Here is a 14,856-nt window from a genome sequence, read left to right as displayed (position 1 = left end):
TGAAGGATATGACCTGTTTTTGCCATAATACATTATTCACATGCACAGACTTTAAAATGTGAATGTGTTATTTATAATTCAGTTACCGCCGTGTGTATTTCCGTAGTATGTTTTAAATATTTAAGTTGTTTGCCTTTTGGACTGTGATATATTACCAAGACACAAACAGATGACATTTATTTACATATGATAATCGACGAGGCGGTACGATGGTGTAGTGGTTAGCGCTGTCGCCTCACAGCAAGAAGGTCCGGGTTCGAGCCCCGTGGCCGGCGAGGACCTTTCTGTGTTGAGTTTGCATGTTGTCCGCGTGGGTTTCCTCCGGGTGCTCCGGTTTCCCCCACAGTCCAAAGACATGCAGGTTAAGTTAACTGGTGACTCTAAATTGACCGTAGGTGTGAATGTGAGTGTGAATGGTTGTCTGTGTCTATGTGTCAGCCCTGTGATGACCTGGCGACTTGTCCAGGGTGTACCCCGCCTTTCGCCCGTAGTCAGCTGGGATAGGCTCCAGCTTGCCTGCGACCCTGTAGAACAGGATAAAGCGGCTAGAGATAATGAGATGATAATCGACCTCAGTGCGAATAATCCATGATGGTAAAAGATGCAGCCCAAAGCACGTCACAAAGCACTTTATTCCTCTTGTAACACACTCGTGTTTTTTTTTCTCTTTCTTGATGTTAATAAGACAGAATATGAATCTTGCGAGGGCGGCATGGTGGTGTAGTGGTTAGCACTGTTGCCTCACAGCAAGAAGGTCCTGGGTTCAAGCCCCGGGGCCGGCGAGGGCCTTTCTGTGTGGAGTTTGCATGTTCTCCCCGTGTCCGTGTGGGTTTCCTCCGGGTGCTCCGGTTTCCCCCACAGTCCAAAGACATGCAGGTTAGGTTAACTGGCGACTCTAAATTGACCGTAGGTGTGAATGTGAGTGTGAATGGTCGTCTGTGTCTATGTGTCAGCCCTGTGATGACCTGGTGACTTGTCCAGGGTGTACCCTGCCTTTCGCCCGTAGTCAGCTGGGATAGGCTCCAGCTTGCCTGCGACCCTGTAGAAGGATAAAGCGGCTAGAGATAATGAGATGAGATGAATCTTGTGTTATCAAGAAACCAGGAAGTCCCCTGTCCTCAAAACATTCCTGTGGTGGAAAACTTATTGACTGCCGAAGCGCTAATTCTTAAATATTAAATATGTATCTTTAAAGTTTCATCATAAACTATTATTACTAGAAGAAACGATCACGTATCCGAACAAACGTCTTCATGTAAACCTGTAATTGGCCGCGCAGCCAGAATTACTCTCCGAGCTGCTGTATAAAATTAATCAACACCTTCTGACCAATTAGAACTAAGAACTCAACACCGCTGCAGGATAAATCACTACGATTAGGCTTTTGTTATCAGAGTGAACAGAAAAGACAATTATATCCATAATTGCAGTCGTTTGTCTGACAATTAAGTGTCCTAATCTAACCCTAGATATCACTTAAGCTGTAAATAAAATGCCTTAATATTATTACTGATAAATAATGCTCTCGACTACTCTTCTTTGTTCAGCGTGCTATCAGCACGTTGTTGTCTGACCTCCATTTTGTGTTGAGCAGTGACAGACCGGTCAGACGTACCTTAAAACGATGATTGTGAGGTGGATTTGTGGATGACTGCATCCCCTCAATCTTATGAACCCTTATGTGCAAGCACACACCTTGTATTTATATGCACACCGTACACCCTCGGTCACCCCTCCCCCAATCTATCTCTCTCGCTCCATGGGTTTGCCTGTCACATTGAGTAAAGTGTGTGTGTGAGAGAGAGAGAGAGAAGCCAGATTGATGCTCCCGGGGCAAAAATCTTACAGGCAACCTTTCGCCTGTTTCCATAGCAACCATATTCTAATTACTCCTACTCCAGCTCCTCTAGGATCAGATGGAATGCCTATTGTGTGTGAAAGAGAGCGCGAGCAGGAGACACAGGAGATGGAGTGTTTGCTCACATACGGTTCCCCTTCTTCTTCTCCTCCTCCCCCCTCCCTCCTATCAGTGACGTAAGCATCTACGGCACCTGAGTGGAATCTGCCGCCTGGGTGCATCAGAGCGTAGTAGTGATGTAGCAGCTCTGTTTAAGCTAGCAGCCTTGCTCCTAATCCCCCTCCCACCGGGAAGCCCATGTGACTTCTTTGCCTGGATTGCCATTGGTCTGATCCATGCCACGTCTGCCCAATAGGGTTGAAAGCCTGGGATGGACATAAGCGAAGCTGCTGGGTGATGCTCTCGCTCTTTAGAGAGCTGATGCTGTGGAGAGGAATGAGCAGGTTTCTGTATGCCCTTGTCTCCGGCTAACTCGGAGGTTCCTTCAGCAGCACGCCCACCCAGTGCCATCCATCAGGCACCTCACAGCTCTTCAGCATTCTCATCCAGATTGCTCGCTTCACTGTTCGACTGCTTGCGAGCTGTGCCAGCGTGGAGCCGGCTCCCAAATATGGAGGTGACGCCAACATGTGAGTATAACACTCACTCACTCGAGCCGATACAGATCCAGCACTCGTGGTTGACTGCGATTAGGCACAGCTGCTGCAGAACAAGATCGAAAGAGAATAACAGCAATAAGACACGGACAGATGGAAGAGGCTGAGGCTCATATACAGGTTGGCTGCAGGCTTTGTAAGAGGTTGCCAGAGTAATCGGGTTACAGGCAGATTTCAGCTCGTGATTAAACATCCCTCAATCTAGAGCAGACGATCACAATGATCTGCACCCTCTCACCCTCACCACGCTGGTATTATGAATGAACTCGTTACTTGTGTCCGTGTGACTCCTTTTCTCAACCACTCCACTCAGTGTGCATTGATCTGTCTGCTTTTTATTATTAACCTGTATGAGATGTTGCAACACACATCTGTTATATATTAGCATGTTGACGTTTTAAGATAAAAACATATTTGTTACTGTGTTAATCTTTTTTTTTCCCCTTTTGGACACTTCCAGGCTATAGAAATAGCTCTTGAAATAGTTAATCATGTTTTGTTCTTGTTCATTGTCTTGACTGAGCTGAACATCCACCCCGATTCAGTATTCAGATGATTGGCTTCTGTGGATCATCTAAAAAGAAAACCAGATCAGTGTTTCTAAAGACTGGATTGTCAGCACACGCATGGATTTGGTACGTGATTTCTGGTAGCAGATTTGCTCCGTCACTATCTGAATGTGATTGATAACGCTGCTGTGGCATGCAGGGTTTATCAGAGACAGTAATTAGTTCAATCATGTAAATCATATGTAATTTGCGTATTACAGGCCTGAGATAAAGCAGGTCTTATACAGTAGTGCTCCATGTACTTCTCTTCTCTTCCTTGATTTCATTCTTTTTGGTTTGTCCTTTCTCTCTGTTTTTTTTTCCCCTTTCGTTCTAAATTTCTGCATTTCTAAATGACTTTTTTCTAGATTTTTCCGAATATTTCTAAATTTCTTCCTAATTTTCTGGTTTCCTTCCTTCCTTCCTTATTTTTTTCTTTTCTCCCTGCATTTTCCTTTCCTTTCTTCCTTCTTTCTTTTTTTTTTTACTACCTTCCTCTCTGGTAGGCTATTTATACACTTGTATTTTCCTCACTGTGATGAGGCTTGTGAAGTTGGGTCTCCGTTCTTGTGTGTGTGCGTCTCACACTATCCGCTCTGTAGCTCCAGCATTGTGCCAGACCTCGATCCACTGAAACAGCCTTGGCCATGGATATAAGGCTTCTATATTTAGTCAAATGGCATGTGTGGCCTCGGCTTGTTTTTCTTTCTTTCTTGGCTATACGAGGTACAAGTGATGTTGAATTACTCAGCTCCTGGATGGAAATGCAGTTTTAAGCTCAATGCTCAGGCCTTCAGGTGCCTTGTGTTAGTGATTCATTGCATAAATCCACATTTGTGTGTGACAGTGCTGGAGCACTTTGCATTACCCAAACAGCAGCTTTTCCTAAAAGGTCCAGAAAAAAAAAAAGTATTACCAGGGTTGTGAGGAAAAAAAATACATCCAAGGTGATGCAGAAAGAAAACCTGTCATGCCTTTTCACTTCCTTCATGTGAAATGGGTGTAGGTTTTTGTATTTGAGGCCACCATAATATTTCACAGACACGTATAAATAAATATAAAGGTGCTCTGTCACCTGGGGCAATGGTGGTTCAGGTTGTTAAGTTTTGCAGCTACTGATCAAGGGATCATGAATTCAGGTAGCTCCGTTGAATCCTTGAGGACAACCTTCTTCGTGTGGCAGCTTATTGTGACATAGTGACCAACTTGGGCGACTCTGGACTGCTTTCAGTTAAAGCAGAGGTCCAACTGAAGAAAAAATAAATATTGCCTGGTTAAAAAGCCAACTCTCTGAAGAGGAAAAGATCAAGAATGTGAAAGATGCTCTTTTTTTTTTAAATAGTGGTTTCTTTCATTTTAGGCAGACTTTATCAATTTCAATGAGCTTAGTCTTGTGAACCAATAATTCTATATTTAGTAGAATATGCTGTTTATAACTTGTACTGTTCGAATGGAGCAGTGTCATCCACCAGTATACAGTCTGCTAGGGGATTTGTGATAAAACTCTGTATTCTCACTGCCTGCCAGGAGCTTCTTGTTAGCAGTATTGTTAGCAGCTCTGACGCTATGGGGAAAATATAGATGTAGATGTACACTGTGGACACCTGACCAGCATGCCCATACCGGTATGTGCTTGTTGAACATCCCAGTCCAGATTTAGTTCCCTTTGCTGTTCTAATAACCTCCACTCTTCTGGGAAGGTTTTCCACTAGATTTTGTCAAGTGGCTGTGGGGATTTGTGTTCATTCAGCCTCAAGAGCATTAGTGAGGTCAGACATTGACGTTGGGTGAGGAGGCCTGGGGCACAGTCAGTGTTCTAGTTCATTCCAAAGTTGTTTAGTGGGGTTGATGTCAGGGCTCCGTGCAAGGACACTCTGGTTCTTCCACTCCAACCTTGGCAAACCGTGTCTTCATGGACCTTGCTTTGTGCACAGGGGCATTGTCATAATGAAACACCCCTTGGTTCCATCCATCCATCCATCCATCCATCCATTATCTGTAGCCGCTTTTCCTGTTCTCCAGGGTCGCAGGCAAGCTGGAGCCTATCCCAGCTGACTATGGGCGAGAGGCGGGGTACACCCTGGACAAGTCACCAGGTCATCACAGGGCTGACACATAGAGACAAACAACCATTCACACTCACATTCACACCTACAGTCAATTTAGAGTCACTAGTTAACCTAACCTGCATGTCTTTGGACTGCGGAGGAAACCGGAGCACCCGGAGGAAACCCATGCGGACACGGGGAGAACATGCAAACTCCGCACAGAAAAGCCCTCGCCGGCCGCTGGGCTCATACCGAGGACCTTCTTGTTGTGAGGCGACAGTGCTAACCACCGTGCTGCCCCACCTTAGTTCCAGTGAAGGGAAATTGTAATGCTACAGCATACAACAACATCCTATCTAGTTGTGTGCCTCCAACTTTGTGGAAACAGTTTGGGGAAGAACCACATATGGATGACTACAAACCTGTGGCCATATAATGTAGATACAAGAGATATAGGGGAAATATGCAATCCAGATTTGACCAGGTTCAGTAGTTGCATTACATCACTTTTAATTTTCTAGCTTCATGGGAAGTCTGTAGGAGTTCACATTCTTCTTCAAAGCAACTCATTCTAGCTGGATCTACGAAAATGTTTCACAACAGGCTAAAAACGCAGTCGTAATTCTTATAGAAAAAAGTGAGAGAGAACGAGAAGGAAAATATAATGAGGCTATCATGCCTTGAGAAGCAGTTAAGAGCAGGTGAGCTGTATATGATGGAGTCATGGCTCCCATCTTCATAAATCATCCTTGCAAGTAATGTAAAGTATGGTTACCTTCTTTATCACACTATGTAGCCAAATGTGCACATTTTGCTGCTAGTCTACGGAGTTCGAGTGGTAAGAGTTTGGGAGGTCAGGGATGTGCAGTGAAGCCTGCTGAGCATGCAAATGTGTTTTCTGCTTCACCTGCTCCCCTCACTACTAATATCCTGCCACTACACAGCGCACACACAGCAAGCTTTTCAACCCACCTAGTTAGACCTGTAGAATAGACGGTACATGCTCAACTGTTTCAAATCCAAATAAAATATAACTCGGAGTACTCGAATAGGATTGGTTCGAAGGTGTTGGTTAATTTTCTATAAGAGCAACTCTGAGGGCCCGTTTACACGAGGACGCTGTCGGGTAAAAACGACTAAATATTTTATCGGAAGTGCCTTTCGTCTACACGGGGACGGCGTTTCCAAGGCTGAAAAACGGAAAAAATTGAAAACGCCTTCCAGAGTGGATAAGTTAAAAACAGCCCCCGTTGCATATCCGTCTAAACTACCCAATACGCGAAACTCTGCTCGGATCTGCTCACGTCGGGTACGCGTTTACGTCATACATATGTCATATACTGTACATGCCAGCCCGGGAAGTAAGAAAGTAAGTAAAAAAGTAAGAGCATGTCTGATTACATCGATCCAACGGACCTTCAAGCTGCTCTGGCAGCTTTAATAAACGTCCAGGAGTCCTTCGAACATCTATACCAAATCTGCACATATACCGTTAATGAACAGAGGCGGGTACAGTATGCTCTTACTTTTTTACTTACTTTTTTACTTACCATAGCCAGAGTAGTCAAAGTTTTCGCGGCGCAGATGTGCAGATCAGACAAGACAGAAGACGTTGCGCATGCGTGCAGACATAGCGGAGGTCTTTCACAGCACCACCTAGCCACCTGGCATGCACATCCAATTGAATTCCACACATTTATGCGTCACCGTATAGACGCAGATTTCCTCCTTGAAAACGGTTGTGTAGACGCGGAAAAAAGTGAGAATGAAAACGGACTTTTGCGTTTTTGTTTCAGACCGTCCCCGTGTAAAGTGGGCCTGAGAGTAGCGCCAGCTGCAAAACAGGTGTCTATTAGCGTGCTCGTTCTAACAGCTAAGATTAACAATAAAGAAAAATCTATAAGAATAGATTTTGTGAAGCTTTATTTAACATTTATGGAAGGACGGTCTCCAGTATCAGCAGTTTATAACAGAATTCCACCATGGAAAAGTCTTTCTAGTTTCTTGGTAACATAAGAAAAAGAGGCAGGTTTATTGCTGTTAATAATAACAACAGGAGATGACTTGTTTTGCAGATACTGCGAAATTGAATGTGATAACATGATAAAATATGTGACATTCTTTTAATAATTAAAATTAATAATCAGAATAATGTAATTTGCCAAATTGCTGTGGTATAAGAAGAATAAAATACGGTTTTGTCCTGTTTTATAAAACACTGTTTTATTTCTCTGAGGATCATGCTCTTCTATGAAAATGATTAACTTATGAGAGCATCATCCATCCATCCATCCATCCATCCATCCATCCATCCATCCATTATCTCTAGCCGCTTATCCTGTTCTACAGGGTCGCAGGCAAGCTGGAGCCTATCCCAGCTGACTACGGGCGAAAGGCGGGGTACACCCTGGACAAGTTGCCAGGTCATCACAGGGCTGACACATAGACACAGACAACCATTCACACTCACATTCACACCTACGCTCAATTTAGAGCCACCAGTTAACCTAACCTGCATGTCTTTGGACTGTGGGGGAAACCGGAGCACCCGGAGGAAACCCACGCGGACACGGGGAGAACATGCAAACTCCACACAGAAAGGCCCTTGCTGGCCGCTGGGCTCAAACCCAAGACCTTGCTGTGAGGTGACGGCGCCAACCACTACACCACCATGCCACCCCTGGGAGCATCATATCACCTTATTATTGTTTCCTACGACATGTTCTGAAGTGTTTTATTGGTCAAGACTTGTCCAATGTAGCAGTTCCCTGCATCTCCTCCTTCATTCAGAGCCTCGTCTAAAGTAGTCAGAGCTTGATCGTGTGTCCATTTTTGCAATAATCGTGTCTGTTTGTGCCTCACAATAGTGCATCATGCTTTGATGTGGAGTGTTATTAAGCAGTACAATAGAAGCTAGGATAATAATAATGCAATTACCATGTCAATAGTAAAACGGATAATAATGTTCCCATTTCCACCCAGTTGTTCTATGGTATTTTCAGATTCGCACCAGGTGAACACTTTTTGAATGAAAAGAGGAGAGGAATGGGGAAAATGGGATGCATTCATGATTCATGTCGTGCCAGCTTGCGTGGCAGCAACTGGATTGATTCTTTTGTGTGTTTCTAGACATGCATCCTGTGAACGTTTGGTTTGGCTCAACTGCATTGAATATTAGGCTGAAACCGATTTCATGGTCATACGGAAAGCAAGCAAACTGAAGCAGTGTTGATGACTGACTGTGGATGTGCAGACTTCAGTTCGAGTCAAATGCGCGAAAGTCATCGTTCGTTCAATGTAGTCACTCCCTAGCTTTGGTAATAAATAGTAAATTATCATCTCATTTAGACTTGCAGTCTATTGTGTAGAGAAAATCAATTTTGTATGAGAATATGGTTTTCTTGCTCACTAGATGAGTACTAAAGGGAGGAGACCCTTGTCTATTATGTATGATGGATAACCAGGCAAAGCTGTAATTAAAATTAGAGACAGGAGTGATGAATCTTACAAGCCTTGATTACCAACTAAACACCATTCTGCTGTCAGTGAAAGACTAACTGGATTGCTGGAGCTGCAAAGCAGAAAGTCTGCTTTCAGACATGAAAGCTGCACGTGGAATGAGATCGACTGCATGGACGTGTCTTTAAGATCGTGAGAATATGGACATGTCTTTGGTTTCAGGTATGAAAGTTGTCAAGTTCAGGGATGTCCGCAAGTGCTAGCAACTGACAGTTTTCTCCGCCTACACAGACGGCCTGCGCCGGCTACTTGATCCCAGGGAAGGAAAAAAAAACCTTGCCTGTCAATGTTCAAGTGATTTTATATTGTCTCCGCTGCCCATAATTTGCTGCAAATCCAATTATTCCACCACGAAATTGTCTTCGATTTGGGTCTAACATGACCGGAAGCGACACCATATTTGTTGATCGATTCTTGCGCTCTGATTGGCTGAGCTAGACCAGGTGACCATGCTGTTGTTATGTTACACCATGTAGTTATGTTACAGAGCCAGGCAGCATACCACAGAGGGTAACTGGGAAAGCCAAGCACACACACATCTGGAGGGAAATTTCATACATATTTTGCAAGTATTTTATGGGGAAATGGTTAGTGATTTATTAGCTGAGAATGCACCAGAAGGCATGCAAATTTCAAAATTTTCTGGGGGGATGCCCCCAGATCCCCCTTGCATTAGCGCTCCTTTGGCGCACCGTGGTGGCTTTGCCGCTAGAGCCGCCTAGCACTTTTTTTTTTTTTTGGGCTGGCTACTTCAGATTTTCTGGAGAACCCTGCAAGTAGGAAGATGACATCTGTGCCATTCATACTGTATATACTTGCATATATTCAAGATTTTGTCAACCAGTAAACATGAGCTCACCTGACAGAATTACTGAGAAGTCCTGTTTCTAAATATTCATAATCTCTACTGCAAACAGTGGCATAAGCTAACTGGCAAGCTAGCTAGCATGGGTTACCCTGACAGTATTACGGAGATATAATTTTTAATGCTCATAATTGTCACTGCTGTCGGTAGCCAGCTAAGTAACGTTACTTGCTAATATTAGCCGGCGAGCTAATATGAGTTAGCCTGCCAGAGTTTGAGAGGATTTTTTTCCCCCCCAGAGTCTCATCTCATTATTTCTAGCCGCTTTATCCTGTTCTACAGGGTCGCAGGCAAGCTGGAGCCTATCCCAGCTGACTACGGGCGAAAGGCGGGGTACACCCTGGACAAGTCGCCAGGTCATCACAGGGCTGACACATAGACAAACAACCATTCACACTCACACCTACGCTCAATTTAGAGTCACCAGTTAACCTAACCTGCATGTCTTTGGACTGTGGGGGAAACCGGAGCACCCGGAGGAAACCCACGCGGACACGGGGAGAACATGCAAACTCCACACAGAAAGGCCCTCGCCGGCCACGGGGCTCGAACCCAGACCTTCTTGCTGTGAGGCGACAGCGCTAACCACTACACCACCGTGCCACCTCTCCCCCAGAGTCATGTTAAAAAATATGAAAAGCTTTAAATGAAAAAATAACTTGAAACTTGAGCCATAAATGTTTTTCAGGCTTTCAGATATTAAAAGCTCTTTGGCCAAAAAAGAGACACTAAAAGCATCCACGAAGCTCTGCAGCTAAAGGTCTTTAATCATCTCAGGCTTCTTTTATGTTGTATGTAACATGAATTGTACACATTTTTTTTTCCCCCATCTGGGTTTGTGTAGGAGCATGACTCACTAAGTTTTTAAATCACTTATTTGGAAAATATTAATGGTGTCTACAATTTGAACCAGATGAAATAAATGGCATCGGCTGCACAATGTGATTATGTAATGTACATGTATTGCAACACTGGATCATCGTTACAGTATTTAGAAATATTTGCGAAGCTCATCAGATACCTAAACACATCACCGCACTAATGTTGCAGATAAGGGATTGGGTTCGCAAAATGTACCTCTACAGCAGGAGCTGTGTGATTTGTAGTAGGCTGTCGAGAAGTATTATATTGTGCAAACCAGTAGTCAAGGTTGCTAACAAGATAGTATTGGGTTAGCCAGGGGGGATTCGAATTTTTTACTGGGTTGAAATATTTATAACAGATTTTAATCTTTCAAGGAATCTTGCCTTCAGGAATAATTTTGCTTCTCAGGGAAGACTGAATATTTGCCTGAAGCTAATCTAGCAGTTTGTTTTGGGCTTCAGTTGGAGGCTTTTAACAGTGTGATATAATTCCTCAGTTTGAGTTCATGTTAATTTTCTGTTGGTAGGCTTGTGAGAGCATCAAGTCGTGTAAATATCATCGAAAATCTAAAGCTGCTTCTGTAATAAAGCGATATTGGGATTAAACTGGCGTTTTGGGAAAGGCAGTGTGATCTAGGAAGTTGAATTTGAAACAGGAAAGTTTTTACTGATGAAGTGCCTTTTTTTTGGCATAAGTGGGTCAGATACAAGACTAATTCATAAAATCATGAGTTGAAATTTTTAAACAGACACATTTGTCTCTAGCGAGCACATTTCTTTTCCACAGAAGTGACTATGTGTTTTCTCCTCCCCTTTCATGTCGTTTTGCATTATCTGGGAGCTGACGCACTGTGGACGAATATGTTCCCCACGTATCAATGCTGGACCGAGCAGGGAAAGAGAAAAGAGCAGGAAAGGTGGATGAAAACTGCAGCAGTCTTGGTGAAGCAAAGACGCTTTTAATACGGCTCATCTAAAAAAGCTGTTTTTTTTTTTTTAATTCATAAATACCACCACCCACCCTTTCAGCAACAACAGTCCTGTCCTTCTCCACCTCCCTGTCTCTCCACAGGAAATCACACTTCCGTTCCTAAAGAAGCCTACGGCTAAAACCATCATTACTTTCTTAAAGAGTTTGAGGAAGATACATTCACAGGAATACTAATTTTACAGAAACGCGTTTAAATGAATATGCATTTTACAAACCAGTCCCTATCCACTATACAGTGTCTTGCAAAAGTATTCATCCCCCTTGGTGTTTGTCCTGTTTTGTCGCATTACAAGCTGGAATTAAATTTTTTTTTGGGGGGGGGGGTTAGCACCATTTGATTTACACAACGTGCCTACCCCTTTAAAGGTGAAAATTGTTGTTTTTTTGTGACACAAACAATAAGTAAGAGGAAAAAACAGAAATCTGGAGTGTGCATAGGTATTCACCCCCCACCCCCACCCCGAAGTCAATACTTTGTAGAGCCACCTTTTGCTGCAATTACAGCTGTAAGTCTCTTGGGGTATGTCTCTATTAGCTTAGCACATCTAGCCACTGGGATTTTTGCCCATTCCTCAAGGCAAAACTGCTCCAACTCCTTCAAGTTAGATGGGTTGCGTTGGCAATCTTCAAGTTATGCCACAGATTCTCAATTGGATTGAGGTCTGGGCTTTGATTATGCCATTCCAAGACATTCAAATGTTTTCCCTTTAAACCACTCCAGTGTAGCTTTAGCAGTATGTTTACGGTCATTGTCCTGCTGGAACGTGAACCTTCGTCCCAGTCTCAAACCTCTGGCCGACTCAAACAGGTTTTCCTCCAGAATTGCCCTATATTTAGTGCCATCCATCTTTCCTTCAGTCCTGACCAGCTTTCCTGTCCCTGCAGATGAAAAATATCCCCACAGCATGATGCTGCCACCACCATGCTTCACTGCAGGAATGGTGTTCTCAGGATGTTGGGTTTGCGCCGCATGTGACATTTCCCATGATGGCCAAAAAGATCAATTTTAGTCTCATTTTACCAGAGAATCATCTTCCATGTGTTTGGAGAGTCTGCCACATGCTGTTGGGCAAACTCCAAATGGGTTTTCTTAAGCAATGACTCTTTTTCTGGCCACTCTTCCATAAAGCCCCACTCTGTGGAGTGTACGGCTTAAAGTGGTCCTATGGACAGATACTCCCATCTCCACTGTGGCTCTTTGCAGCTCCGTCAGTGTTATCTTTGGTGTCTTTGTTGCATCTCTGATTAATGCCCTCCTTGCCCGGTCTGTGAGTTTTGGTGGGCGGTCTTCTCTTGTCAGGTTTGTAGTGGTGACATATTCTTTCCATTTTGCTAAAATGGATTTAATGGTGCTCCATGGGATATTCAAAGTTTGGGATATATATATTTTTTTATAACCCAACCCTGATCTATACTTCTCCACAACTTTGTGTCTGACCTGTTTGGAGGCTCCTTGGTTTTCATGTTGCTTGCTTAGTAGTGTTGCAGAGTCAGGGTCCTTCCAGAACAGGTTGATTTATACAGACATCATGTGACTGATCACGTGATACTTTGCACACAGGAGGATCTTAATCAACTAATTATGTGACTTATGAAGTGAATTGGTTGGAGCAGCTCTTATTTAGGGGTTTTATAGAAAATGCGGTGAATATCCATGCACACTCCAGATTTCTGTTTTTTCATCTTAATTATTGTTTGTGTCACAATAAAACAACAATGTGCACTTTTAAAGTGGTAAACACCGAGGGGGATGAATACTTTTTGCAAAACACTGTATCTGTAGTATATATGTAAGGACAGTAACTGTGACACATTTTCCTTTATCGTGAAAGCAACAGAAAACCGGTTTACTTAGAACAGAGGTCTAAGCGGAGGCGATTAATTCTATGATAAATGTCTAAAATGTACATATTCAAAACGCTGTAATAAAAAAGGTCTTGGGATAGAGAAGAAACGAGAATAAGCCTTTATTTGTCACATGTACACAAACACAGTGAAATTCCTCCTCTGCATTTAACCCATCTGAAGCAGTGAACACACGCATGCACATTCCTTGAGCAGTGGGCAGCGATGCTACAGCACCCGGGGAGAAACACAAACATTTGAGACAAACATTGCGGGGAAACTTGAGAGAAACCCAAACTGTTCTGGTGTAGTTTTATCCAACTTTCGAACACTGCAGCAGTACGTTAAAAAAGCAAGTTTGGTTACTTACTCTTTATTCCCTTTAAAAAGTTTGCCAATCTTTGAAAGGCGGAATTGGAGAGGTTTATAGTTTCATTTGTCTTTGCAGAATATATGAATGTGTTCTGTGAAAAGGCATTTCCACTAAATATTTAATGATGTCTAAGCAACCGCCCTTCCATTATGGACTTCCATTATAAATGAGTTTTGAGTCAGCAATTTTTCTGCTCCTTTCTCAGTCCAGATCAACATCTTGAGTGCTGTGTTGATTTCTGGTACGGCACTGAACAACTTTATTTCATTTGAAAAATTTCCACCAATCTTAAAGTGCCATTCCACCATTGGATGTATTTTTTTTAGCATAAAATACAATATATTTTATGACAACATGACTAGACAGAGAAATCTTTTAGCTTCAAAATGATATATCAAACATAATTTTTTGACAACGACAAGTATATTCATTTTGCGACCAAAGTCACCTACCCTTTTAATTTCCGCGCGGTAGTGAAACGTGATGTCATCGGCAGGTTCCCCTTCTTGTGTACCACGTCACATGTGACGTGGCACAGATTATCAGCAATGGCGGATAGAACGCGATTGTCAGCTTCAGAAAAGAAGCGAAGGAAAATAGCAAGTGATGCCCAAAGGAGACGGTCGATGGTGAATATCGGCACAGCAATCGACAAGTGGAAATCGCATTCTATCCGCCATTGCTGATAATCTGTGCCACGTCACACGTGACGTGGTACACAAGAAGGGGAACCTGCCGATGACATCACGTTTCACTACCGCGCGGAAATTAAAAGGGTAGGTGACTTTGGTCGCAAAATTAATATACTTGTCGTTGTCAAAAAATTATGTTTGATATATCATTTTGAAGCTAAAAGATTTTTCTGTCTAGTCATGTTGTCATAAAATATATTGTATTTTATGCCAAAGAATACATCCAATGGTGGAATGGCACTTTAAAGCACATCACTGGAGGTTTCGCACCATTTAGCCGTTATTCATCCTCTTTCAAAGCACAAAGACGGATCAAGGCTGTGATTTGAGAGGAAACCCTGACCTTGCCTTCTTTTTATCACTAATTAAAAACTCATCTAATCCCAGTGCTGCTTTAGCTGCAGTGTGTGGGAACAGCAGCTGGACTCAAATCCAGAACAGCTGTTCAGCCAGCCGGGACACGCTGCGTTCGCCGGCCCACTCTCTCTGTTCTGCGCTATGATTTATCAAAATGTAGCTGTAACAGCCTGAAAGTAAAGGCCCGGCTCATCCAGTGCTGCAGATTCTGTGATAGCTGGGCCAGTATTGTATTTGGTGA

The 14,856-nt window shown here is 43.2% G+C and overlaps 1 protein-coding gene across 4 annotated transcripts in view; it reads left to right on the top strand.

Moving 5' to 3' along the window:
- The window catches only part of elmo1 (engulfment and cell motility 1 (ced-12 homolog, C. elegans)), a 202,476-nt gene that overhangs the window by 162,318 nt on the left and 25,302 nt on the right, over nt 1–14,856 (top strand). The gene's annotated exons all lie outside the window — the stretch shown is intronic.

Source organism: Neoarius graeffei, chromosome 16, assembly GCF_027579695.1.
Source record: "Neoarius graeffei isolate fNeoGra1 chromosome 16, fNeoGra1.pri, whole genome shotgun sequence".
Taxonomy (NCBI): domain Eukaryota; kingdom Metazoa; phylum Chordata; class Actinopteri; order Siluriformes; family Ariidae; genus Neoarius; species Neoarius graeffei.
Note: the sequence above shows the minus strand (reverse complement) of the source record. Positions and strands in the feature narration are given on the sequence as shown.